Here is a 27007-nt window from a genome sequence, read left to right on the forward strand (position 1 = left end):
AAGGGGACGACAGAGGATGAGATGGCTGGATGGCATCATCGACTTGATGGACATGGGTTTGGGTGGACTCTCGGAGTTGGTGATGGACAGGGAGACCTGGCATCCCGTGGTTCATGGGGTTGCAAGGAGTCAGACACGACTGAGTGAACTGAACTGAACTGAAATCTGTAATAAATGAAATGTAATCTGCTTTCATGATTCTGGATGTAGAAAGTCCGGAAATTTCCCTTTGTTCTTCCTTCGTAGATCACTGAGAAAGAAGTCAAAATGCAGGCTCACCTTGCCCCTATATTAATATGGGCCTTGTTGAGACCATTTGGAAGTGGAGCTCAGGCCTCAAATAGGTTGTTTCAAGGCTATAAATGTAATCACATCCTGTTACTGCTTGATTCTGTAGAGTTTAAAATAGCGTTGGAAACCTCCTAGGAAAAAAAGCTCCTCCGTAACTTCTTGGCTAAGGAAGTAGTATGTGCTGGCCAGAGCAGAAAGAGTAGCCAGGGCTCCCAAGTTCTATTCTGGACCTGTTGATGTGAGGTGTGACGTTCAGCAATCTGAGATGGTGTTCTCTAGCTCTAAGGTTTCTCATCCTTAGCACAGAGTTTGTGCTTTCAGGGAAAGAGGCCAACACACTGGTTTCCTGTCCTCTAGGAGAGTCTCATTATTAGAAGTCCTCCCTTTCATTTGAATTTCCATGTCCCTACTTTTTTTTAAATGAAGAAACATCCCCCACAGAGTTAATATAGGAACCCCAGCAGTATCATCCATGTTTTACTTGACTTCATTTTATCAGAATTGCTTTCCTTTTAGCAGTGTGATTTAGATCAGTTCTTGTGAGGAATGGAAACTTTGATGGGGTTTAGGAAAAGGAAGGGAAGGTTGTGTGGGGCACACACCTTGGACAACCAGAAAGGAACATGAAGGGACCAGGTACGTACTGAGCCAGATTGGGAAGAACAAACGTATCTCTGGAGAGCCAGATGTAAATTAGATGTTTTTGTGTATTTTCTCATTTAGTTATCATAATGCAAATCAGTGAAATATTATCTCCATTTTTGCACATGGGCAAACTAAAAGTCAAAGAAGTTAGGTAACTTGCCCAAGGTCAGACAGCTAATAAAAGGCTGAGTTAGGATTTATTCTCCTCAGGTCTGTCCAGTTCCAAAGCCCACGCTGTTTTCATAGAGCTCTTCTGTCTCTGACAAGATTTGAGAAAGGAGGGTGGGGAAAGAAGAGAAGATGGGGAGATGCCACCTTTCTTTATGTCACAGTTCTGCTTGTTTAGACGTGTTTAGCTAGAGCACACTGTTTGTAAATAGGACTAGGTTCTGTATGTAGATGTGCTGCAGCAACTTATGTGGGAAAATCACCAGTTGACTATAGGGAAGGATTAAAAAAAGCCTTTGTTCTTTACGTTTAGGTCTTCATTGTAGTGTAACTTACACTGTCAAAACACCACTGGTAACTCTGGTGTACAGTTTAAGAGGGCCTTCCTATCATCCAAATAAAATCTGTTGACGTGTTCTAGGGAATAAGCCATGATGGCGGCAGAGATGAGGGTGTGGTGTGGCCTTACTGCATGTATTGGGAGTTGGTGGCACCTGTTACATGACTATTAGAGTGAATTATTACTGAGTAAACAAGAGGTGTCTCTCTTTTGCCTTTCCAAGGGAGACCAGATGGCGGTGAGTGTTGGCCCAGATCCAGGGGAGTCTGGCCTCTGGGCTGGCAGAGGAGACAGCTTTAGTGTCAGGTGATGAAATAAGAAGAGACAGGGCTGGTCTGTCAAGTGATATAATTTCAGGGGGCACCAAGAATACATCTTGCCCCTCAAAGACTTTTCTCAACTATTTGTTAATTGCTTGAAATTCTACCAGTGACATTTTTTCCCCTTGATGTAAGCTTTTTGAGATCCTATTAAAAATGAAAAGACTCCAGGAAAGGGTTTGATTATGAAACATCTTGGTCATGTAAGTGGAAGTATGAATGAGTTCTTAAGATTGATTTCTGAGAACTAGACTAAGGCAGGGGCAGAGGGGAGAAAGCATTGTGCCCCTAGTCATAGTGATAGGAAGGATTCACCATTGAGATTGAGATTAAGGCCCTGAAAGGAGAAGTTGGGTCCCCAAGAACCATTTTGTGTTCTTTACAGTTTTGCCTGAGGAAAGACAAGATGCTGAGAGTGGTGGGAATGGAGGCTCTTGTGCTCAAGGTGGGGCTGGGTTTGAGCTTTCCCCACCAATATGCTGGCTGTGCAGTCATGGTTGTTGTCTGGAGAACAGCTGACGAGCGAATGTGACAAGGAGTGTAGGGCCTTTGAGTCTGTGGTTTTCTCTGATGTCCTCAGACAAGGCCATCACAGATCTTAGGAAGCAGGAAGCAGCTTCCCAGAAATGGTGTAAAATGGTGGCGCAAAAGAAGCCACTGATGATGACATGGGTAGGGTGCTTCCTCTGTGGCCGCTGGTCATAGATAGTTTCTGGTCTTGATTTCCCAATGAGCTGTGCTGAGATCGGGCTTTACCAGGAAGTAAAATAAGCCACGTCCAAAGCAGTGACAAAGCACTTGGGGTGTCAATAGGTGCAGTTTCCCCTTGTTCACTGATTTGTGGAGCCAAAATAACTAAGTCAGAGATGCCAGCATAGCACCTATGAGTCACATCTTTAACTGTTTTGGATTGAATTCACTCCTGGTTGACTGTTCATTTTTCATTTACCATTTACAAAGGCTCTCAAAATGCCTTTGTGATTGGAATCCACACATCCCAGGGAGTCTTTGACAGACAGCTCAAATCTCAGTGCTTTTCTCAACTCTTCACAATTGAATTCATGGATGCCATTCACTCTCAGGCTTCATCTTTACTCTGTCCACATTTATATCCACATTTCCAGAGCATTTTCTTTGGATTAGACTTTTGGCTTCATTCAGGCCTCTGAGGTTCTTTCTTCTTCTGGCACATTTCCCTAGAGGACCACCTAAAGAGTAGTCTCCACCCTTCACATTCTAAAGTTTGATATAGTATGGATCATGTTCCTTACTGGAATCAGCACAACTTTTTGGAAATTTCTGGTTATATCACACGTCTACCTCTCTCTCCAACCACCTCAGCCTCACATACAAGATCTAGTCGTGTAGTTGGATCTGCTGACCTTGAAAATTTTGAAGCCAGTGCCCCCCTAGGGAGGGACTCCTGGGCATATGCCCTGAGTGACAGGTCTGGTCTACTAGTCTCTGCCTCTCTTCCGTTTGACCTGTATTTTGGCTTTTCCCCAAAGGAGCCCCTAGCCCTGTCCAGGACTATAACGCAGGGACTGTGGCCTTTGCTTTCCAGCCTCTTTCAGGCCGGTCCCTTCTCCTTTTCTTACGGGTAGGCTTTGGCAGGTAGAGTTCTGCCCATGCACTGACTGCCCATGCACTGATCTCCTCGTGTTGACTACTCTGAACTTTGTCTGCTGCTCTTTGGGCTGATTGGACATCTTGCTGGTCTGTTTAGCTGTGCTTTTGGAACAAAGCTCTTAGGCGTGGCCAAGCCCTTGTCCTGAGTTTCATGTTAGCTCTCCAGCTGCCTCTGCCTCAGGAAGAGCTTTTAATATACATTTATAAAGCTCAAAAAGGGAGATAGAGAATACAGCATTTTCTAGACTGACTTAACTAAAGAACCTTTTTTTTTTCTTTGACTGAAGGAATGTTTGTTAAAATCTGGCAGAATGTGGTGGTTGGTGGGGCACAGTTTCGGAAAGTACAAGGCTTTATCCCAAACCAGTGGATGTCAAATGAAGGAATTCTAGGTGAAGTTAATGTGACAGTGAGAAAAATTCTCTTGGGTAGGGAACCCTCTCCTGGGGCTCCTCATTTAACAGATGTCCTCTGAGCACCTGCTACTCATCCGTCTCTTTGCTGGAATCACATTATGTGTTTGATTGCTTACTGTGTGTCTGCATAAGGCCAGCTCTGATCTGGAGTGGAGCCCCAGGTGGAGAAGAAGGTAGGGATGCTACATTATTTCTCCCACTTTTACATCCTCTTCTCCTTTCCTCCAGTTGAAATGGGTGATGCCATCATGGCCACAGAAACCATTGGCTTCTAGATCCAAGGAAGGAGGGCTTCTTTGAGGCTTTTTCCCTGGCTTTGACCTCTTCAGGGATTTCTGTAGCACTTTTGAGCACCCCATCTCTCCCACTCTGGAACTAGTTCATCTCCGCACTAGTCTCCAGTCTCACTGCTAGTTCAGGATTTTACTTTACATATGGGCATCAGTGCTAAGTGGGATGGAGCTCATTCTTGTGGAATAGATATGACATTATAAATTTTCTACTTTGCTTGTGAAATCCCTCTTCTTTTATAGCTCATGGGCAGTCCAGACTACAATAATTTTTTTTCACCCCTTCAGTGAAAATAAACCCATGTTCTGGGCAGGGCAGTCTTGCAGGTGAAGACTCATTTAAATCTGCTAGGGTGGGTGACTGAGTGCAAAGGACATAGCTGGAAAGGGAAGCCAGTTACTCCCTCTGAATATTATTCTCAGCCAGGATAGGAAAAGACCACTTGAAGCAGATAGAAGTCACTAAGACTCCTGATTCAGGCCTTTTGAGACCCTGCTGTATATGTCTTTACTGTCATCAGTGAGATCTTTGGTTGGCTGGCCTTATTAACTCAGTTGGCTGAGCTAATCATAAACTGGATGGAAAGGCTCAGTGTTGAACCTTCCCTTAGGTTTGGTGTTCTCTGAACAGCAACAGATAGCATCCTTCACCCACAAAGCCCCACCTTAGAGGCCTTGAAGGCCTGTTGTCACTTGTCCATTTCTTCCACGTCCTGTGAAAGACCATGGTTTTAACTGTGAAGATCAGGGAGTGAGTTCACTTGCAGGAAGGGGGAAAGGGCTTGTAATGGACATTTAGAGATCTTAAATAGAGTCAGTCATTTGGTCAGTCTGTCAGTTCAGTTCAGTTCAGTCACACAGTTGTGTCTAACTCTTTGCAACCCCATGTATTGCAGCATGCCAGGCCTCCCTGTCCATCACCAACTCCCGGAGTTTACCCAAACTCATGTCCATCGAGTCGGTGATGCCATCCAGCCATCTCATCCTCTGTCATCCCCTTCTCCTCCTGCCCCCAAACCCTCCCAGCATCAGGGTCTTCTCCAATGAGTCAGCTCTTCGCATGAGGTGGCCAAAGTATTGGAGTTTCAGCTTCAGCATCAGTCCTTCCAATGAACATCCAGGACTGATCTCCTTTAGGATGGACTGGTTGGATCTCCTTGCAGTCCAAGGGACTCTCAAGAGTCTTCTCCTACACCACAGTTCAAAAGCATCAGTTCTTCAGCGTTCAGCTTTCTTCACAGTCCAACTCTCACATCCATACATGACCACTGGAAAAACCATAGCCTTGACTAGACGAACCTTTGCTGGCAAAGTAATGTCTCTGCTTTTTAATATGCTGTCTAGGTTGGTCATAACTTTCCTTCCAAGGAGTAAGTGTCTTTTAATTTCATGGCTGCAGTCACCATCTGCAGTGATTTTGGAGCCCAGAAAAATAAAGTCAGCCACTGTTTCCCCATCTATTTACCCATCTATTTCCCATGAAGTGATGGGAGCAGATGCCATGATCTTAGTTTTCTGAATGTTGAGCTTTAAGCCAACTTTTTCACTCTCCTCTTTCACTTTCATCAAGAGGCTTCTTAGTTCCTCTTCACTTTCTGCCTTAAGGGTGGTGTCATCTGCATATCTGAGGTTATTGATATTTCTCCCCGCATCTTGATTCCATCTTGTGCTTCTTCCAACCCAGCATTTCTTATGATGTACTCTGCATATAAGTTAAATAAGCAGGGTGACAATATACTGCCTTGACGTACTCCTTTTCCTATTTGGAACCAGTCTGTTGTTCCATGTCCAGTTATAACTGTTGCTTCCTGACCTGCATATAGGTCAGTCTCTAGGTATTTATAATTATTAGTTGATCTGTAATTGCAGAAGGCTTACTTTCCCCAACTAGTCTTTCCTGTGATGAAGACATTTCCTGAGATTGTTTCCTTGGTCCCTTTCTCTGTTCCCTTCTTAAACTATCCCTGGTTGATGTCATCTATGCTTATCAAAAACTTTCAGATCTCTTATCTCCAACAGAAGTCTCTTTTCTTAGTTCCTGACTCATGATGACCAAACACTATTGATACCATAACCTGGATGGCTCTTAGGCTTTTTAAACTCTGCATGTCCCAAGCCAAGTTACATTGTTTATCAAAGCATCCTCTTTTACCTATTCCCTCATTTCTTCTTATGCCTATTCCTTTTCCTTTGTTCCTTGATTTAGGAGCATTGCCATCCAGGGTGATTAGTAAACTTGCTTCTGAATCATTGTTTTGTGCTGTTCCCCCACCAGGAATTTAATAGGCTCTGAGTATAATGTAAGATGTTTAGGATGTGTCTAGATGGTTTGTTTATTTTTTCTTTTCCTTTTCTTAAATTTCTTGTCTGCAAGACATGTATAGTTGAATTCCATAGAGAAGTTAACAGAAAAAATAATTAAAGGTTAATGTGAGGTTTAGAATTTAAGTAAAATGGAAGCTCTGGAAAGGAAGCATCCAAGGGCTACAAACCTTTGAGAGGAGGCTTCGTGGAAGAGGTGAGAGTTGACTAAGGACACCTGAGGTGGGATAGGGACTGGAATACCTCTTTAGAAGCGCGTGCAATGGTGAAGGGATGTGGCTTGTTTCTTGTGCAGGTTGAGTAATCATCACCTCCCCCATGAGCTGCTTCTGCTCGGCACTAATGTACCTTGTGCAGTTTGATTCTGTTTGAAAGGTTCTGAGGACTTGAATATCCTAGTGTAATCTGTTAGTTAGCCTGGAACTGTCTTTTCCTTTAAAATTTTGGCTCAAAGCGTCGTCCTGCAACTTGTGGGAACTCTGATTCCTTCACCCAGAATTCACCATGTTCCTGGGAACTCTTGTATTTATGGTCACTCTGATTTTGAGTTCTTGCTTCCATTAAATTCGTTCAGATTGTAGATGGTCTTAGTGTTTCAAGTTGCTGTTCCTGTTTCCATCCACACTGACTCAGATGGTAGAACTCAGATATCTCCCAGCTCAAAGCCTTTGTTTGTGTGTGTAGCAGACTTTGTTAAAGTTTGGCATAATGGAGAGTATTTTATGTTGCCCCAAAGTAAGCAACTTGAATTCTAATACTGGCTCTCCCTGTCCCTTAAAGTACTTTGCCCACCTTTGCATTAAAGATCCATCACTATTACTGTATGTGGCCTTGGTGTCTCTTACAATCTTCTCTCTCTTTCCTTTGCAAACTGTCCTTACTGTTACTACTAAGCACTGCAGATACTTATTACTCCTATTATGCAAAGCAATTGAACTCTTAATTCTCCCTCTCAAATTCACCTCATATAGCCAAGATCCACTAAAGGACTCCACTGAATAAAAAGCTCATCTACTTAGCCACACAAAGGATTTGTAGAACCTCTTATGTGTACGTTATCTTCTCTCTTTTGAAAATATTTCTTGTTTTAAATAGCATTTACTACTTCTTAACCCAGAAATGGTTTTGGTTTGAAGGATCTGTGCAGAGGAGGTGTAAGAGAAAAGGGCAACAATGTGAATATAAGCAAGAACCTACATAAAACCTATTGTGGGCAATGAAAGAACTTGTCTAACTGGAAAGAAGAATTCTGGTTAGGGAGTAGTGCTCAGCATAGATTAGGAAGTCCAGAAATGGACCTACGTTCAGTGGGAAAGGATAGTGTTTAGGACAAATATCTAATCATTTAAAAGAAAATGTCTGTCACCTTCTTCTAAAATAAATTCTAGATAAATACTTCTATTTATTTTTATTTCTTGTTATTGAGTTGGCCAAAAAGTTTGTTCATAAACCCAAAAGAACTTTTTGGCCAACCTGATAATTATTTTTAAAAGTAATTTTTATTGTAGTATAGTTGATTTGCAGTGTTGTGTTAATCTAAAGATTTTTACATAAAGTGATAAGTGTACTTGAAAATAGTTTTTTTAGTGTAGTACCAAAAGCAGAAACCATAAAGGAAAAAATGTGGTGGATTAGTTTTTTAAAAAATCACAACAAAACACCATAAGCAAAATAAAAAGTAGATGTCAATTGGTTAAAAAGAGTTTTCAGCATATCTCTAATGTGTGCAAAATTCTTAATTTGTAAACTCTTATAAATTAATAGAAAAAAAACACAAGAAAGTGAGAAAAGTCATAGAAAAATAAGTATAAGTGATTAATAAAGAATATAGAAAAAGGCTGTTTCATTTATAATCCAGAGAACACAAGCAGTAATGAGATATCATTTTTCAGTATCAGGCTATATTTAGATTGATACATTTAAAAGGGAGAAAATATTTATTGCTGGTGAGGGCTGGAGGAAAGAAGAACTTATACTCTGTTGCTGGGAATGAATATTAATACATTTTCTCTAAAGTTCAGTTTGGTGATATGTATCAGATTTAAGGTACACATGGTCTTAAACTAGCAATTCAACTTCTAGGTATTCATCCCAGTGGTAAATGTACAGAGATACATACTTGAGGATATTTACTATTATAAAGTTTATAAAGCAATCAAAATAGCCATTGGTAAGGGACTTGTCAAATCAATTGTGGTATGTCCATACAATGATACATGAAGTAAATCTTTAATTATTGACACAGAAAGATGGCTATAACAGATGCATGAGAAAATATATAGCATATGAACCTATTTCAGTTGAGATATAGCCATAATTAGGTAGATAGATTTTAAAAATCATGCAACACATTAACAGAAATTATCTTTTGTGATTCAGAAAAAAAATAGCCACTTAAAAGAAATAGGAAATAAGGAGTTGAGAGAGTAGCACTGAAACATATACATTACCGTATGTAAAATAGGTAACTAGTGGTAAGCTGCAGTATAACACAGGGAACTCAACCTGGCTCTGTGACAGCCTAGAGGGTGGGGTGGGAGGGTGGGGGGAGGTTCAGAAGAGAGGGGACATAAGTGTACTTATGGCTGATTCATGTTGTTTTATGGCAGAGACCAATACAACATTGTAAAGCAGTTATCCTCCAATTAAAAATAAATTTTAAAAATAGAACAATTATAACAATATCTGAAATTAAATAAATAGTAAATAGATTCTGATGAGGGTGATGGATGGGCTGAAACCAGGCAGTTTTTTTTAAAAAAACCTTGTTGAGCTAGGTAATGAATAGCGGTGATAAAAGAAAGTTTTATAGTGTGAATGTATGAAATGAAGTGAAAAATAAGGTTAGGGAAACAAGTTAGGAAGCTATAGTGGCAGTGCAGGCCTGAAATATGAAATAATAAGGCATCAACTGGGGTAAGCAGTAGGATTATAAGGAAAAGAACTAATCTGAAGGGCACTTCATAGAAGAAACCACTGATCTGATCGTCTCTCAGGCAGGAAGAGGATAAAGAAGAAAAAATAAGTCACTGATAATGCCAAGGTGTCTGTCTACCCTGTGAAGTTGGACAACTACTCGTCGTGACAGATATAGGGGTAACTGGAAAGGAAAAACCCTCTTTCTAGAAGAGGAGACAAACTTGTTTCTTGGGGTTGAACTTGAAGGGCTAGAGGTACATCTGAAAGGAAATGTTCTTTAGGCTGGGGATTCCCATTTAAAGAAAAAGTTACATGTAAAAAGAGAGGTAATAGGTGAAAGTGGGGGCTCTAAATTTGATGTCCTTGAAATTCTTAGGGATGGGGTGGGTCATACTTGGTTCTCCCTTCACTGTTAGCGGTCTTAACAGACTCTGGAGAGGAATGTGGCATTGGTCTCATTTGGAACTTGAGAGCAGATCTTGAGGAGAGGTAGAATTGGGCAGTAATCATCATTATTTTAAAACCTCTCTGCCGTTTACAAAGGCCGTTATGTGCAGCAGTTTATTTAACAGAATCCTGTATACTATGTGTTATTTTTTTTTTTAACTCCTCTATAGAACTGAAGTTCAGTTAGTGAAATTAGGACTCAAACTAAGGTATGCATGCGTGCTCAGACACTTTAGTTGTGTCTGACTCTTTGTGACCTTATGGCTCCTCCTTTCTGTCAGGCTCCTCTGGCATGGGGATTCTCCAGGCAGGAATATTGGAGTGGGTTGCTATACCTTCCTTCAGAAGATCTTCCTGACCTCGGGTTTGAACCCATGTCTCTTATTTCTCTTGCATTGGCAAACAGGTTCTTTATCCCTGGCACCACCTGTAAAGCCCAAACTAAGGTAAGTGAAGTGAAAGTTGCTCAGATGTGTCCAGCTCTTTGCGACCCCATGGACTATACAATCCATGAAATTCTCCAGGCCAGAGTCCTGGAGTGGGTAGCCTTTCCCTTCTCCATGGGATCTTGCCAACCTAGGGATCGAACCCAGCTCTCCCACATTGCAGGTTGATTTTTTACCAACTGAGCTATCATTGAAGCCCAAAGATCTAGTATGTGTGTGCTCACTCATATCTGACTCTTTGCAACCTTTGGATGTAGCCAGCCAGGCTCCTCTTAACCGTGGGATTTTTCAGGCAAGAATACTGGAGTGGGTTGCCATTTCCTCCTCCAGGGGATCTTCCTGACTCAGGGATCAAACCTGCATCTCCTGTGTCTCCTGCATTGCAGGCAGATTCTTTACCCACTGAGCCATAGGATACAGGCTTCAAATTCTGTTTTTCATGTCTTCACTCTCTGTCACTTAGAGATGAATTTTCCAAAGAGGGAAAAACTAGAGCAAAAGCTGTAGCCTGGATATAGCGGTACCTACAATTAAGAGGTGGGAGGAAGATGAAAGCCAGGGAAGACACCATGGCACTCACAGTCACTGCCCTGTCCCTTATCCCTTGTAGGCCCTGACAGTCCTCTAACCAGAGAATGTTGAATGTTCCATTGAATTCAAGGGGGAAAAGTCCTAATCTATTCATAAATAGCTTGAAGTATTTTAAGTAAGGTTGGAAAGTTTGGTTACAGCAGAGTTTGTGTGGTAACTTGGTAGTTCATGAGATTCTGGCTTCATTCTTTTGAGAGCATTACAATAAAAGCGTATTTACTTAGACTTATGAAGGAAGGGCTTAACTAATTATATGAAAAAAGGGTTTCTTTGTGTGTGTGTGATGTCATTAGGTTTGTTTACTTTTGGAATGACATGGTAACTTACTTGTGTATGCACTAGCTGGTAGAGAGCCAAAGAAGACTGGCTTCAATGAGTAGAAAAGCCTTCAATGAGTAGAAAATCAGACATCTCTTAAGTCACTTCAGTTTCCCAATTGACAGTCATATTTATGGGATGAAATTGTTTAACTAACTGGTCCTGATAGCACAGACACAAAAAGCAGTTGTCTTCTGTCAGAAGTTCTGGGTCACCAGGGTCCACTTTAGAGATGTTTTTGGGCAGTTGATAGACTGCTGTCTGCTAAGAGTCCTGTACGGTATCCTTGCAACTGAGTGCTTGGAGCATAGTGGGCAGTCATAGTGCTTGGAAACAGTGGGTGATTGAGTGGGTGAGTGAGTGAGAGAGCGATCATGTGAAGGACTGAAGGAATCTTTCACCCAAGGCATGCTGAGTTGTATAGAGCATTCTTCCTACAGCCTCCCATTATTACTTGGCTAGGTGGTTTGGGAACAAGTCTTAAGATTCAAGATTTTGTAGCAGGGAGGGAAGAAGTGGCACCAATGGAAGTCTCTGCTCTGAGCTGGTGTTTCCACAGAGAGGGGACATTTCCAAAGCCAGTGTGCTAGTGTGACTTGAGTCACAGTCACATGATCTCTCCTCCTAAAGAAAATCAGGCTGCTGAGATGGTCTGTGGGGCAAGTGAGAGGCCCACGGAGGTAGGAGAGTTCCTGTTGGCAACCTGGATCTTTCTCAAAGAAGGCAGCTACTTTGTAAGCCGTCTGTAGGAGGCTCTCCACCATCCTTCCTCCTCACTGCTTGGATTCTAAATCAGGAGCCTTTCAGGCTCATCCCTGGTTTTTGCTTACCCAGCCTGGCCCTGCCCTTTGGCTGTGTGCCCCTGGTGATTTTTAGCCTGGCTGGAAATTATGCCCTCTACAAGGTTAAAGCATATTGGGAGGTTCTGGCCCTGGCTCCAAGGGGGCCGGGGCCTGTCACCTGGCCTTGTCCTGTGTTTCCTGGCATGCTTTCCTGGCTACCTTTTTACCTTTACACAGTCCTCCAAGCCCCTATTTCTGCCTGGGTGAGGATTAAAGCCTGGCTTCTTCAGAGGAACTGTGGGCGCAGGAATGTCAGTACTTTAGAAGTATCTGATACCAGTCCCTGTGTTGTGATTTAGGAGAATTACCAATTTCATACAGATGCTATCATGTTGAGGGTGGTTGGGAGACAAGAACATGGAGATTTTTCATATTCACAAAAGGATTTACCACTGCTTTCTTTTTTTTTTAGCATTAAACCTGCTTTTCAAAATCAGATTTAATTTTCATGCTTTAAATAATGTGCAGTTATTTGCATCAGAAAAAAACTTTGGAGATTTTCTAGACAGATTTCCTTGTTTCAGAAATGAACAAAACTACGGGAGGTCTAGGAATGGTGAAGCGGCGCCTGTGCTTTTGAATGCTCAGATTATGTGAAAGGAATTGAAGCAGACACTGCGCGAGGGGAAGTCTCAGTCCCTCCTTGAGGAGCATTTCTTGGGCCATTTTTCAGGTAAGGGAGGGAAAAATGTGTTCCTTCCCCTGGAATGCTCTGCTCACATCCCTCAGATTGGGTAATTCCTGCCCCCATTGACTTTTACCTTAGTCTTTTCAGTCTGAACACCAAATGACACGGTAATGTCTTAATATTTTATATTCTTAAGGCGGGTTTAAATAAGTAAAAACCTTTATTACAGGTTGTGAATGACTGAATGCAACTTTACTAAGTTAGCAAAATGTCATGGAGGATCTTCACAGATCCTGAGTTAACTGGTTGAGTAGATTGATTTATTGTTAAAATTATCCAGTCTGTAATAGGTACTTGTAAAGTCTATGCATTTATCAATTACTTATTAACTGTAGAGTTATGTGATAATTTGATATAAAGTGATAGTGTATGACAGGTATAAGACTAATGCTGTGGGAACTCAGAGAGGAAAGGTTATTTTTAGCTTTTGGATCTAGAGAATCAGGGAAGTTTTGTGAAAACCGGTTTGTCTAACACTTGAAACAAACTTGCTTGTACCCTAGTCAGAGGTGGTGTTGATTACAAAGGGAAATCTATTCTCCTCATTCATGTTATTAAAATTTGGAATTAATAGCAACCCAGTGTATTTCTTTTCACTGTTTCTTTGCTAATCTCTAGAACAGTTTTCCAAAGAACAGACCTTTGGTAAATAAGAGGAGTCCACTCTCTTTTATTAGATAGTATCTCTGCAGCTGGCAGCTGGGGGCAAGGGTGGACCCAGTTAGGGAGGCTGCTCTTTTAAGAAGCTTGTTTGAAGAGAGGAGTGTTAGTGAAGGGGGGACACAGGATCTAGGGAGGTCTATTTATTATTTGAGACCCAGGCATGATCTTGCACTGTGGGGAAAAAGTTAGTAGAGAAGGAGAAGTTGAAGCTAGAAAAGAGAATAACAATTGTTGAGCAAGTCTCCTGGGGAGAAAGGTCTTCTGTATCCAAAGTGCAGGTGGAGAGATTAAACTTGAACTGAACAAAAAAATAATAAAAAATAAAAAGAATAAACTTGAACTGAACAAAAGCCAAGGCCGTCGCTGATTTTAAGTGTATCACCACCGCACCACCATCTATTGCTTTCCTACCTTTTGCTAGCACTCTGTTAAGCACTGTCAAGTCTCATTTGATCAGGGCGAGGGGCATGGTGTCGGGGCGAGGGGTGTGATGGGCAGAATGGTTTGGTAAGATTTTGGAGAGACATTTTCCTTCTGTTGGGCTATGTGTTCTCTGGGCAGCAGAAATTGAGGTTATCTGCCAGGAGCAGGTGGGAGAGTGGGGATAGCAGCATGGTTTTTAAAAGCTGTCATGTGGAGAAGGAAATGGCAACCCACTCCAGTACTCTTGCCTGAGAAATCCCATGGACAGAGGAGCCTGGTAGGCTACAGTCCTTGGGGTCACAAAAAAAAAAAAAAAAGCTGTCATGCTCATGGAGTGATCTGAAGACACGTGGGAGGATAACTGAACAGTGCTGAAGACCCGATACTGGAAGCAGCAACTTTCTGGAGGGAGTAGCCCTCATGACTAATGATTGCTTTAGCAGTGCCCACTCAGCAGCTTGGGGGTTAAAGCAGAGTATATTCATATTCAGATAGGAGTTGTGTTCTGTGGGCAAATGGAAGACTTGGAGTAGAAGGAATCTGGGATATTAGTAGCAGAGTGGTCATCTAGTTGACTAGAGAAAGAAGTGAATCGAGGAGAGGACTGATAGACAGCCAAGTGATGAGGGAGGTTGGTATCGGGAGTCTGGAAATCTCAGTGGAGTTGAAGAAGCAGCTGTAGGTGAGATGAGGAGAGGTCCTGTGTATAGGAGGACATAGGAGATCGTCAGCAGGCAGGTCTGACTTGAAGTGGAAAGGCAGACTGATCAAGGAGGCAAAGTCCTTGACGAGCGAGAGGTTAGTAACTTACAGCAATGAGGAGGAGGAGCATAGTTGTTTGGTATAGACCTCGGCCAAGGGAGGGTTTTGTTTTTGTTTTTTTTTAAGGTTATAGGAATAAAACATCACTGAGACAGACCATCTGTTTCTCCTTTGGAAACCACTGGGTACTGAAGGATGATTTTATGGCAGAATCCTTATTGTCCAGAAACCAAGTTCCTTAAGGAGTGTCAGGTTTCAACCAAGGAAAAGATGTCTAGAAGCATCTTTTAGTCCTGCCTTCTGCACAGCTGGCTGAATACCATAGAGTTGTAGCACTGGGGAGGCAGGCAGTTTTGGCCAAATGGGACAGCCTCCACAGAGTACTGGGTCTGTAGGCAGAGTTTGCAGCAACAAGGACTAAGTACTCTTGCAGGGAAAATCCCACTTGGCCACTAGGGTTTTCTTTTTTTTCCCCCACTGGGGTTTTTTAACTGTTCAGGATCAGAGTGGGGCCAATGCTTATCTTCTCTGTAAGGCTGACGGGAAACTTTAACAGTTTCTTGCTTTGAAATACTAGGAGTTATTGGACTCTTGAGCTTTCTATTCATGTGGGGTTTGGAATGTATTTTTTCCCTCCGCAGTGACAGCAAATAATGCCCTAAAGCCCACAATTTGAAAGGGTCTGGAAATACTCAGATTATTGTTTATAAAGATGTTTTTGGATTTTCAGTGGCTTAGGATTTTTTTGACATTGTTAGTACATTACTCAAACATTTAAGAAAGAAACCTCCTAATAGATGAAAATGAGCAATCAAGTAAAATTTTCACATTTCTTTTGCTTTTTTCTTGATTAATATACACCACCACCATGGCTGTAAAACCAGATATGAACAGCTCAGAAAATGATTGCTTACTCAGCCATTTCACCACAGGAACCTACTAAGCACAGCTCTGTGGTCCCCAGCAGAAGAGGCTGTGTGGCTCAGAGCTTCAAGTGCATTGCACCCATGACGGTACTTTATAAATTGTTCATAATTGCTTTTGCCACATAAAAATGAGAAACTACTGTGTGACATAGCCAACATAAACAAAGATAGGAGACAGTCAACAGACTGGGAGAAGATTTTTGGGATATATGTGATAGTGGATTAATTTCTATAATACATAAAGGGTTTCTAAAAATCAGTAATGATAAGACAACAGACTGTAGAAAATGGGCAAAGAATATAAGTAGACAAGTCACAGCGGGGCAAACTAAGTTTCATTTAAAGAAGTGCTTATTCTTAGCACAGTGTTCTCTGGATGAGAATGTTCATTGCATTGGTAAATATCCATGAGTAGGGATTGTGAAATGCTGTGTGGCCATGAAAACTTTACAATAACTTCTGTATCAGTGAAAAAAGCAAGTATACCCCACAGGACTGTGAAAATAGGGGTCAGTGAAAGTAGGGATCCAGAGTTTTCTGGGGATAATTCCAGCTTTGTTTTTAGCTGATACATTTTATTAATTTGTCACAAAATATGGCTTTTATACCAGTGTAAGGCCTGAATGTAAATAAATTCACATCTACCCCCCCTAAAAAAGAAAAAAACAAGTACAGAGCAATAAGACCAGAATGTTGCTATTTATGTTTTTATTTTTTAAAAGGTCTGTTTACTTATTTTGCTTTTTGGCTGTGGTGGGTCTGTTTGCGGCACACAGGCTTCCTTGAGTTGCAGCGAGCAGGCCGCTCTTGATTGCAGTGTATGGACTTCTCATTGTGGTACACGGGCTCTAGGCATGCGGGCTCAATAGTTGCAGTGTATGGGCTTAACGGTTGTAGCTCTTAGGCTTGGTTGCCCCACAGTATGTGGGATCATCCCAAACCAGGGTTTGAACCAGTATCCCTTGCATTGCAAAGTAGATTCCTAGCCACTGGACTGCCAGGGAAGACCCTCTACTTATTTATTTATTTTTTAATGTTCTCATTTATTTGATTTGGAATGTATTCATCTTGTCTTAAATTTTATTAGAGGATTCATTTAGGTTAAACTATTTAAGGCTGTATTCTTTTTTTAAAATTGTATTTATTTATTTATTTTTGGCTTTGCTGAGTCTTCATTGCTCCACATGGGCTATTCTTTGTTGAGGGACATGGGCTTCCCAATGTGATGGCTTCTGTAGTTGCTCAGTTGAGTCCGACTCTATGTGACCCCATGGACTGCAGCAGGCCAGGCTTTCCTGTCCTTCACCATCTCCTGGAGCTTGCTCAAACTCATGTCCATTGAGTTGGTGATGCCATCAAACCATCTCATCCTCTGTCATCCCCTTCTCCTGTCCTCAATCTTTCCCAGCATCAGGGTCTTTTCTAATAAGTTAGCTCTTTGCATCAGGTGGCCAAAATACTGGAGCTTCAGTTCAGCATTAGTCCTTCCAATGAGGGTTGATTTCCTTTTGGATTGACTAATTTGATCTCCTTGCTGTTCATGGGACTCTCAAGTCTTCTCCAACACCACAGTTCAAAAGCATCAGTTCTTCAGCACTCAGCTTTCTTTATGGTCCAACCCTCACATCCGTACATGACTACTGGAAAAACCATAGCTTTGACTAGACGGACCTTTGTTGGCAAAGTAATGTCTCTGCATGTTATTATGCTGTCTAGGTTTGTCATAGCTTTCTTCCAAGAAGCAAGTGTCTTTTTAATTTCATGGCTTCAGTCACCATCTGCAGTGATTTCAGAGCCCATGAAGGGGGAAAAAAAGCATTAGCTGCTGGGAATTTGTAAAAATTGTGGGAGGGTATTGGATAGGGGAGTCCAGGCAGCTTTTATAAGGACATGGACAGGGTGGTTGCAGCTGACATATGATTGCTGTAGTGCTGTGTAACTCGTAGAATGTTTGACAGTGATCCACTCCCTACCCGAAGATCTTTTCTATGGAGGTCTATTGGTTGGATGCTCCAGGAACTATCCTGATACTCCCCTTCCTGCCCAGCGGAAGCCGTTTGCAATTCAGACTCCAAAAGGGAAGCAAAACTTAGGGCTGGTCATTCCTTTTCTTTCATGTAATTTACACAGACTCTGAGGACACTTCTCAAAGCCAAAGAGAGCTGTAGCCTTCACAGCCCTGCCAGCACTGAGTAGGGAGTGAAGGGAGGAGAAGGAGAAGTTTTTCACGAGGTGTGAGACTTGAAGACTGCTCTGAGCAAGTACCTCAACGAATATTAAGACTCCAGTGAGTGCCCTAAAGATGCCAAGGTCTCCATGTAGTAGCTGGATTGGGAACAGGGCAGATCCAGCCAGTGCCACACTAAATAAGCACTCTTGCTCATTCCTCAGGAAGAAAGACCCAGTTGATGGAAGAACCTGTTGTTTCTTCTTAATATCCACTTAATTACAAACTTTGAGGACAGTAGAGATGGTGGGCTTTGACTGCCCAGCATCATTCTCCCTTCTTAGATAAGAGCACCTTGATTTTCCTTTGAGGGATCACCTCCTTCTTATTCTCAGATCACGTATGGTGGAGTTAAGTCCATTCTTTGGCTCTAGGTGGAGGACACCTAACTGTGCCAGTCAGAGAATGGCATGGTCTCAAAATTCAGACCAGTCGGGACTCTGGATTTTCATTGAAACTGTTAAATGAATTCCCATTTCTTTTCCAACTGGGTTGCTAAGCCTCTAGAATGTATGTAATCCTGAGGTTGTTGGTGACCATCTTGCTACCTCGGGGAGGGGGGGGGGAATTCTGAAGACAACACAGGTGAAAGCTGAGCTGTGAGATTGAGAAACGGAGACTAATGACATCTTTTGAGCACCAGAGATCTAATCATGCCTGAAGCTAGTCTAAGTCTGGATATCTCATTTACAAGGGTCTAGGCTTCCCCCTACCCCCTTTTTTTTTCATTTTGAAAGCTTGATTTTGATTTTTGACACCTGTAGCCAGTTGAGTCTTAATTTGTGTTATGAATTATGTGTAGTTCTCATTGTAAAGTGTGGTTTGGCTTTTCTTAACATGACCTTTTGTCTTACAGTGCTAAATTTTTAGTTTGCTATGTGAATCAAGTGAGACCATAAGGAACCTAGCATTATCTTCTCTATATGGAAAAAACAGGAAGGAGGGAGGAAATGGGAAGATGGGATGCTGAATTTAAAGAATCCTGAAGTCCCTGCTGCTAAGTTGCTTCAGTCGTGTGTGACTCTGTGCAACCCCATAGACACAAGCCCACCAGGCTCTCCTGTCCCTGGGATTTTCCAGGCAAGAACACTGGAGTGGGTTGCCATTTCCTTCTCCAATGCATGAAAGTGAAAAGTGAAAGTGAAATCACTCAGTCATGTCCGACTCATAGCGACCCCAGGGACAGCAGCCTACCAGGCTCCTCCATCCTTAGGATTTTCCAGGCAAGAGTACTGGAGTGGGGTGCCAGTGCCTTCTCCGTGAAGTCCCTAGGTACCTAGGAACCCTCAGGCCCTATCCGGTCCTTCTGTTCTAAGTGCCCCTAGTGTTCTATGCTTTTCCCTTATAATACATCATCATAGTTAGTAATGATGTGTAATATTTTGATTATTCATGTAATATTTTGATTAATGTCTTTGTCTCCCTCATTGAACTGGCAGTTCCATGAGGGCAACGATTTTACTAAATGTTTTATCCCTAAACAACTAGTCCAGCATGTGGCATTCAGCAAATGTTTATGGAATGAATTGCCATGAATAGTTATACGGATTGGACTGATCCTTCTTGATTATTGGGGTTAGGATTGTGGCAGAATTGGCAAAAGCAGGGAAAGCTGTCCCTATCCCCTTTGTATTTCCTACACTACCCACATCCCCAACACACAGAGGATTTTTGTCTTAAATGAGATAGTTAATTTCAATTTGGTTGGGAAAGCCTTTATCAAACCTTTAGTGCTTATGTTGTTATTAGAGCATTTTACTGAGGAATTAAATAGTGTGGTGGTTGACTTAATCTGTGGAAAACCTTGCAGAGGAGTGGGTCAGATCTGTGTGATTAACAAGCAGTCTTGCTTGCTCCTTTGTCTTTATGAAATCATCTATTTAACTGGGATAGTCCACCCTCACTCAGGCTTGCCCAGAAATGTGTTGGAGACTGTAGGAAGTCCCAGGCAGTCAATGAGGAAGAAGTTGGGGATGTTGGAGACTTGACTGTCTTAACCAGAAACAAATGCAGTAAAAGGTGGCCCTGGGAGGAGGGGACGGGTATCCTGAAGCTCACTCCTTCCTCCCTCCCCTCTGGACCGGGCCCAGCAGGAGCTCCAGGGCACGGTCCCACCCCCTGCCTCGCCACACAAAGCCTCCCCCTCCCAGCCGAGGCTGCGGTTCTTCCCTTCCCCCAGCCTGCTTTCCCTGAGATGAGGAGAGTGTTTCCCAAGGCCCATGTGACTTCCACTGGCAAGTGACGACTACAGACGGTTTACCAGTCAGTAAAACTGCCTTTTGTGCTGTAATAATCCTTTTCCTGTTTAAAACTCGGGGGATTTTCTACTGTTGCCAATACTTTTTCAAGTCAGCAATTACAGTGTGGATTATGTAATGGCTAGGTATTAAAAATAGAAAAGACCAGAGTTTGCATCTATTTTAACCAAGTGAAAACAGAGCAGAGGGAAGGGAAAGGAGGAGGGGGACAGAAATTACACGACAAGAAGCAATGAGAGCTCATCACGTGACCAGACAGTCCACAGTTTACTCTGCCCTTCTGCCTTTTCTTGGCCCGGGTCCGCACTCCTGTTCAAGGCCTTCTCCAGGGAGGGGACCCTGCAGAGAATTCTGAGGACTCAGGACCCTCTTGGGTATTTCTCAGCTGAGCCTTGGGGTGTTTGCCTGCCTCTGACAAGCAACGTGACCAAGAGGGGGAGGGATTGAATTTGGTGTTCTCTTCCAACCGTGCCCACTTCTCTCCCTACCCACTCACCCCTGCCCCCAAGTCCAGGACTTCTGTGTCTTGATTTCCAAGGTCTTAGAGCTCTGCTTGTTTCTTTTGTTGCAGTGTTAGCATCATGGGATGGTTTATGGAGGAGTCTTGAGCATCCCAGGTCTCTATCAGTCCCACTCACCAAAGCCACCCACCCATATATATAAATATATAATGTAATCAAAACCCCTGTATTCACTATGAAAAATGACTTCAGACCCTCCAGCCCTCCTGCTTCCCCACCCCAACTCCTCTTCCCACACTGGATTGCTACCTCTAAACCCTTCAGGTGGTGCATAGTAATTCAGAGGCTACCACTGATTTGTTCTTATGTGACTTCTCCTTGCTAATCCCCCACCCCTACCCTGAATCAGGAAATCTTTTTGTTTTCCAAGAGACCTACTGAATTATGTTTAAGTACCTCTAATGGTGAAATTTTCGGTGCCAGGTAGGTCTGGAGCAAGGAGGATATTTTTGGAAGGAGGACTTCTAAGAGTCTGACAGATCACATCAAAATACACCAGGCTTTCTACTATGTCACCATTTATACAGAGGAACCCACAGAGGGAGGTTTTGAGTTAATCACTACTACATGGTCCTTGAGCCTACATAGAGCCTATCCTGAAAGTATCCTACCTTGTAGGTCTTGGGTGGCAGGGAGTGATGAGTACTTTGAAGAAGCAGCTCACTGTTTGCAAAGAGGGAACCCAGATGTGTTTGGTGGGGTTAGGGAGAGAGACCTAAAAGTCTAGATTGTCAATAAAGTCAGTTGTAGGCATTATTAGAAAGTTACTTCCTCATCATTACTTCTGTCTACTCTTGCACCTGCCCCATCACACTTCATTCTCAGAGCCTTCATCTGCACTGGGGGTGGAAGAGAGTGTCAGCAACTCAGAATAACACTGGTCCCAGCTCCTTCCAACTCCACCCAGCCCTGCCCAAAGTAGAGGGAGTGCAGTGAAAGGAAGAGGGGTCTAATTTGTAAATTTTAGGCATCATTTCATTAGATAGGAAGGGGAACCTGGGGACCTTCCTTAGGGCCTTTCAAATCATAATACCAACCTGGACTGGGAAATGTCCATGGGGTGGCATGTCTTTTGTTGGTTTTTAGGTCTTTGATTCTGGATTCCTGTTCACATTCTCACTAAAGGCTGACTTTGGTAAGGACTGCCAAACATCTGATATGGTCCAGATTTTAATTTTTCCAACCCATTGTGTCCATTAATGCACTTGAACATGCCTGATCAAGTTCCTGGCCTTGGGTGTGGTTAGGGTCAGTGCTGCATCAGTCATCTGTTATCTGGACGGGCTGGTCACTCCTGACCAGGCAGTCAGCAGAAGTTGGAGGTTACAGTGAGTATCTGCCTTCCACAACCCATCCCACTCCTGAGATTTTAGCAAGGTAAGGAGTCCACTGAAGAGCCTGCCTTAGGGGCTGCCAGGTGCTCGAGTCAGTCAAGGACTAAATCATTAGCAGGGTTCACAAAGGAGCCCTTTCTGCCTAAACTCAACTCTGTGCTGTGGCCTTTTTCCCATTCCCACCCCCATGGATAAGACCATAGGAGACATCGTAACTTGGCCACAGCACCTGCCCCATCACACTTCATTCTTAGAGACTTCATCTGCACTGGGGGTGGAAGAGAGTGTCAGCAACTCAGAATAACACTAGTCCCAGCTAATTGGGTACACTGGTCATCCCTATCCTTTTTCTGAAAGGCGTCACCATTTCTCTTATTGAAATATCCAAGGTATTTTCACCCCTCCACACACAAACACACACAGACACGTGTGCACACATAGAGGTGGTGCTTCTAGTGTCTGTTGCTTAAGATAGTGCTAGTTCACAAGCTGATATGGACTGGGTAACTCTTCAGTACAATTCAGTCGCTCAGTCATATCCGACTTTTTGTGACCCCATGGACTGCAGCATGCCAGGCTTCCCTGTCCATCATCAACTCCCGGAACTTGCTCAAACTAACATCCATTGAGTTGGTGATGCCATCCAACCATCTCATCCTCTGTTGTCCCCTTCTCCTGCCTTCAGTCTTTCCCAGCATCAGGGTCTATTCCAGCGAGTCAGTTCTTTGCATCAGGTGGTCAAAGTATTGGAGCTTCAGCTTCAGCATCAGTCCTTCCAATGAATATTCAGGACTGATTCCCTTTAGGATTGACTGGTTTGATCTCCTTGCCGTCCAAGGGTCTCTCAAGAGTCTTCTCCAACACCACAGTTCAGAAGTATCAATTCTTCAGTGCTCAGCTTTCTTTATGGTTCAGCTCTCACATCCATAGCTTTTGATTATACGGACCTTTGTTGGCAAAGTAATGTCTCTGCTTTTTAATACACTGCCTAGGTTTGTCATAGCTTCTCTTCCAAGGAGCAGGTGTCTTTTAATTTCATGGCTGCAGTCACAAGCCAGGGGGAGCATTTAAATAGATTTAATTTTTATTTATCTGGCTGCATTGACAAATTTGAGACACAGTAGTGCTTCTGTAATATGGGACACTCATATGGGCCACAGAGCAAGGTGTAAATGGTAGATCTCTTGCAGTAACTCCATGACCGGGGTCAGAGCTTGACAACTATCTCCCTTTACCGCACATAGTACCACACCCCTCAGACCTCCTCTTGTTCTGATTCTGACATCAGATTCAGAAATAAGTTTGGGAAATGAGCCAAGACAGGCTGAGGGTTGGGCCTCAGGACTCCACCTATTTGTCACAATTCCTCTGGCTGGAAGTACCAGGAGGTGGGAGTGAGGAGAGCTGGTGTAGCACCTGATATGCCTGCAGCCATACCTTGAGCTACTCTGTCATCCAGCAGAATATGGGGTGGGGGGAGGGAGACGAGAGAGGGAGGAAGGAGAGAGGGAGAAGTGAGGAGGGGAGGGAAGGGGAAAAGGATGAGGGGCTTGTAGCCAGGGCCTTGGAGCTGGGCAGAGCCAGATTGACAGGGATGTCTCTGTTTCCTTCTGGGACTGAGATTCAAGTGTTTGAGGTGCTAGTCTTGGGAAAATCAGCAGGGGATGTGCTAGCAGCCAGCTTTGGTCTTGGGATAATCTGAGTCCAGATTGACCAGGGTGGCTAAACACAGAGCCGTGCCAACCCTTCCTCTGTACCCTCTTTCCTTCCAACCAGACAGACAGGCCTAGGCTCCAAAAACTCTTGTTTTGTCACAAAAAGAAAGGTGAGGAACAACTCACTAGCACTTCCTGCCCTGAGGGGTTTGCATTTTATTTTATTTTTTTTAAAGTTTTTGTTTAATTATCTGACTGCACTGGGTCTTAGTTGTGGCAGGTGGGATAAAGTTCCCTGACCAGGGATCAAACCCAGGGCCCCTGCATTGGGAGCATGGCATCTTAGCCACTGGACCACCAGGGAAGTCCCAGAGGTTTGCATTTTAAAAGGATACTTTCAGAGTATTATTACTATTAGTATCACTAAAAATGTTAACTTCTCCTCTAGTCAGTTTTTTTTTTTTTTTTCCCAGTGGGTTTTGTCATACATTGATATGAATCAGCCTCTAGTCAGTTTTGGTCATTTAAAATTTTTTATAAAAAGTAAGAACCTTAAAACTATTAGCAAAAATTTTCAGTCTTTTTTCCATATATACTGTATTTAATCTTCTTTTCTTCATTCCCAGAATTTTTTTTTTTTTCTTTTTTTGGCCACGATGTGCCCTGTATGGGATCTTAGTTTCTCTACCAGAGATGGAACTTACACCCCCTGCAGTGGAAGCATGAAACTTAACCACTGGACTGCCAGGGAAGTCCCTCATGCCTTTTGTTTATGATTAGTTTTGTTAGAGGTCTGTTTTCTAATAACCAGCTTTTGTGTTATCTCTATTTTTTTTGTCTTCTATTTCATTGTTTTACTTTTTAATCAGTTTTAAACTAGTTTTGTAGTTGAAAAATAAAGGATCATTTTCATCTTATTAAAAAGGCCAGTTACCCAAAAGAATGGACAAAAGATTAAAAAAGAATTTTATGTGACTTATAAGACCTTACTTAACAGGTAAAATAATGCATCTTAGTGATGGACCTCTGGCCTTGAGTGGGGATGGGAGACATCTTAAAGTGAGTGCCGCCTGGAAAGAAACCTAGATTGCAATCCGGAGGCTGCTGCTCCCATCTGTGATTTAGTTATTGGTATTAGTCAAGGTATAGACCTCTGCTTCCTCCCCTGTAAATCGTGACTAATAAAAAATGGCCCCACCTGTCTTAATCATTCGCTGTATCAATTCACGTACTGAGTGTGAGGGAGATAAAACACCTGAACTTGCTCTCTTCCCTCTGCCCCTAGTCTGTCTGCTACCGCAGGTGGCAGGGAGGGGTTGTGGGTGAACCCAGCCTCACCTGGGAGAACTGCCTTACCAGGCTCTGGTGTGTAACCTTAAAGGAACATTATATTGAAGGGAAGGAAAGTATCTTATTCTCTCTTTAGCTCATTGTGCTTGCTCCCTTATCTCTTCTTCAGCTAGGTGTTGTTTTTGATTTTATTTTTAGGTGTTTTATAATTCTTTTTCTGTGGAGAAGTGAGTGGGAGGGGTAGGTGTGCTGGAAACAAGCCCAAAGAACTGGGAGTCAGGAACCAGGTGTTCTGTATCTATAGTTCTCAAATGTTTTGGTCTTGGGACCCTTATTATGCTCATAAAAATTACTGAGGACTTTAAATACTTTTATTTATGTGGATTGTAGCTATAGATAATTACCATAGTACAAATATGAAAAAAACTTAAAAACTTAGGCTTTAAAATTAGTTGTTTATTATTTTAAAATAACAGTAACAAATCTTTTACATGCTAGCATACCTCTTATAAAAATATATTTTCTAAAAGAAAAAAGAACAGTTGTATTGTTTTATAGTTTTGCAAATCTCTCTTTTTTTTTCTCTCCAGGCTGCTCCATGTAGCATGTGGGATCTTAGTTTCTAGACCAGGGATTGAACCCACGCCCCCTTCTTTGGATGCATCACTGGACCACCAAGGAAGTCCCAGCAAATCTCTTTAATGAATAGCTTAATAGAAGACAGCCGGATTCTCATGTCTGCTTTTGTATTCAATAATATATTGCTTTCCTTGGAGTAGATAAATGAAATTCAGCTTCATATAGATTTGTATTTGGAAAAAGAGTATTTTAAGAGTCTTTTCAGATAATTGTGGATATCTTTTTATTTGAAGTCATAATATTTTGATAAAGACCTTTATTTGCTTTACACAGCAGTAAAAATTATATATTATACATTGTGTGTGTGTGGGCTCAGTCACTGACTCATGTCAGACTCTTTTGTGACCCCCTGGACTATAGTCTGCCAGGTTCCTCCGCCCATGTAATTTTCCAGGTAAGAATACTGAAGTGGGTTGCCATTTCCTACTCCGTGGATATGTTTTTTGATATGTCACCAGAATTGGACAGATGGAATTTTCTGAAAGGTTAGTTGCAGTGTGAGATCTGAAACCATATCAGTGAATTTCTCATACTCAGTTATACTAGGGCTTCCTTGTGGCTCAGCGGTAAAGAATCCACCTGCAGTGCAGGAGACATTAGTTCGATCCCTGGGTCAGGAGGATGCCCTGGAGAAGGAAATGACAATCCACTCCACTGTTTTGCCTGGAAAATCCCATGGACAGAGGAGCCTGGCAGGCTACAGTTCATAGGGTCACAAAGAGTCAAACACTTCTTGGTGACTAAACAGCAGCTATAGTAAAGTCTTTTGGTCTGTCTTGTGTGTTGAATGGGTCTTTTATTCATGCCTGATTTTCTAACATCATGCATTGGTCATTGGAAAATAATGGCTCAGTGATTTATGCAAATCTTCCAAATGTAGACACATTTCAGTTCGAAATACCACATTTGTTATTATTACCACTAATTTCATCACCAAGTGTAGATATTGGGAAGCTGTCAAGCTCATTCTTTCAACAGTTTTCACTTGACAGCTCAAATTCTATCGGAAAAAAATACTAGCGGTTTCTTGATTTGACAAGCTCACTTCATTTTTGAGAACCCGTCTTCCAATACCCAAGTCTGAATTATCAAAGTTTGTCAATCGTTCTTTCTAATAAAAATGATGTTCCCCCCCAAAAGCAGGTAGTTTAGCTATCTATGCAGACAATAACATAAATGTGTCCAGTACTTCAGCCCAAGTGATTTGTGCACAGGCTCATAACAAGATGTGTACTCAGGGGTCGTGTTTTAATAAGATTAATAATTATTGCTCCATTATAGACATTCTTAGGTGAAATTGACCTTTTTATTAAAACATAAGTGCTTGGGAATGAAGAATATGGCTTTGTTGATTTGTGTTAAGGCCCCAGCATTTTCTTCTCCTGTTGCTTTAGTGTTAGTAAAAATGTCAACAAAGTGAACACTACAAAAAAGTCTTGGTATTATTATGGACTCCCCCCGCCCCCACCTCCGCCGCCACCCCGCTGCCCACAGGAGTCCAGAGATCATAATACAATAGCCACTGATCTATGTGATCATGGGCAGTGATGGCTTGTGGGCTCTAACACCTCAGTAAGCCTTCCTGGGTCTCAGTTTCTTCAACTGCATGAGGGGCCTGGTTGGGTTGTTAGTTTCTC

The 27007-nt window shown here is 42.5% G+C and overlaps 1 long non-coding RNA gene across 4 annotated transcripts in view; it reads left to right on the top strand.

The window, feature by feature from the left end:
* Nucleotides 1-26801, top strand: part of LOC136164230 (uncharacterized) — a 59073-nt gene extending 32272 nt beyond the window's left edge. For 2 of the 4 annotated variants that reach the window (XR_010662321.1, XR_010662322.1), the window contains exons 5-6: nt 12509-12657; nt 25322-26775. This is a non-coding gene — a long non-coding RNA (uncharacterized lncRNA). Of the gene's footprint in view, nt 1-12508; nt 12658-25321 lie in introns of all 4 variants that reach the window. The other 2 variants (XR_010662324.1, XR_010662323.1) reach the window with 2 other exon arrangements.
* The last annotated feature ends 206 nt before the right edge of the window (nt 26802-27007 follow it).

Source organism: Muntiacus reevesi, chromosome 3 (assembly GCF_963930625.1).
Source record: "Muntiacus reevesi chromosome 3, mMunRee1.1, whole genome shotgun sequence".
Taxonomy (NCBI): Eukaryota; Metazoa; Chordata; class Mammalia; order Artiodactyla; family Cervidae; genus Muntiacus; species Muntiacus reevesi.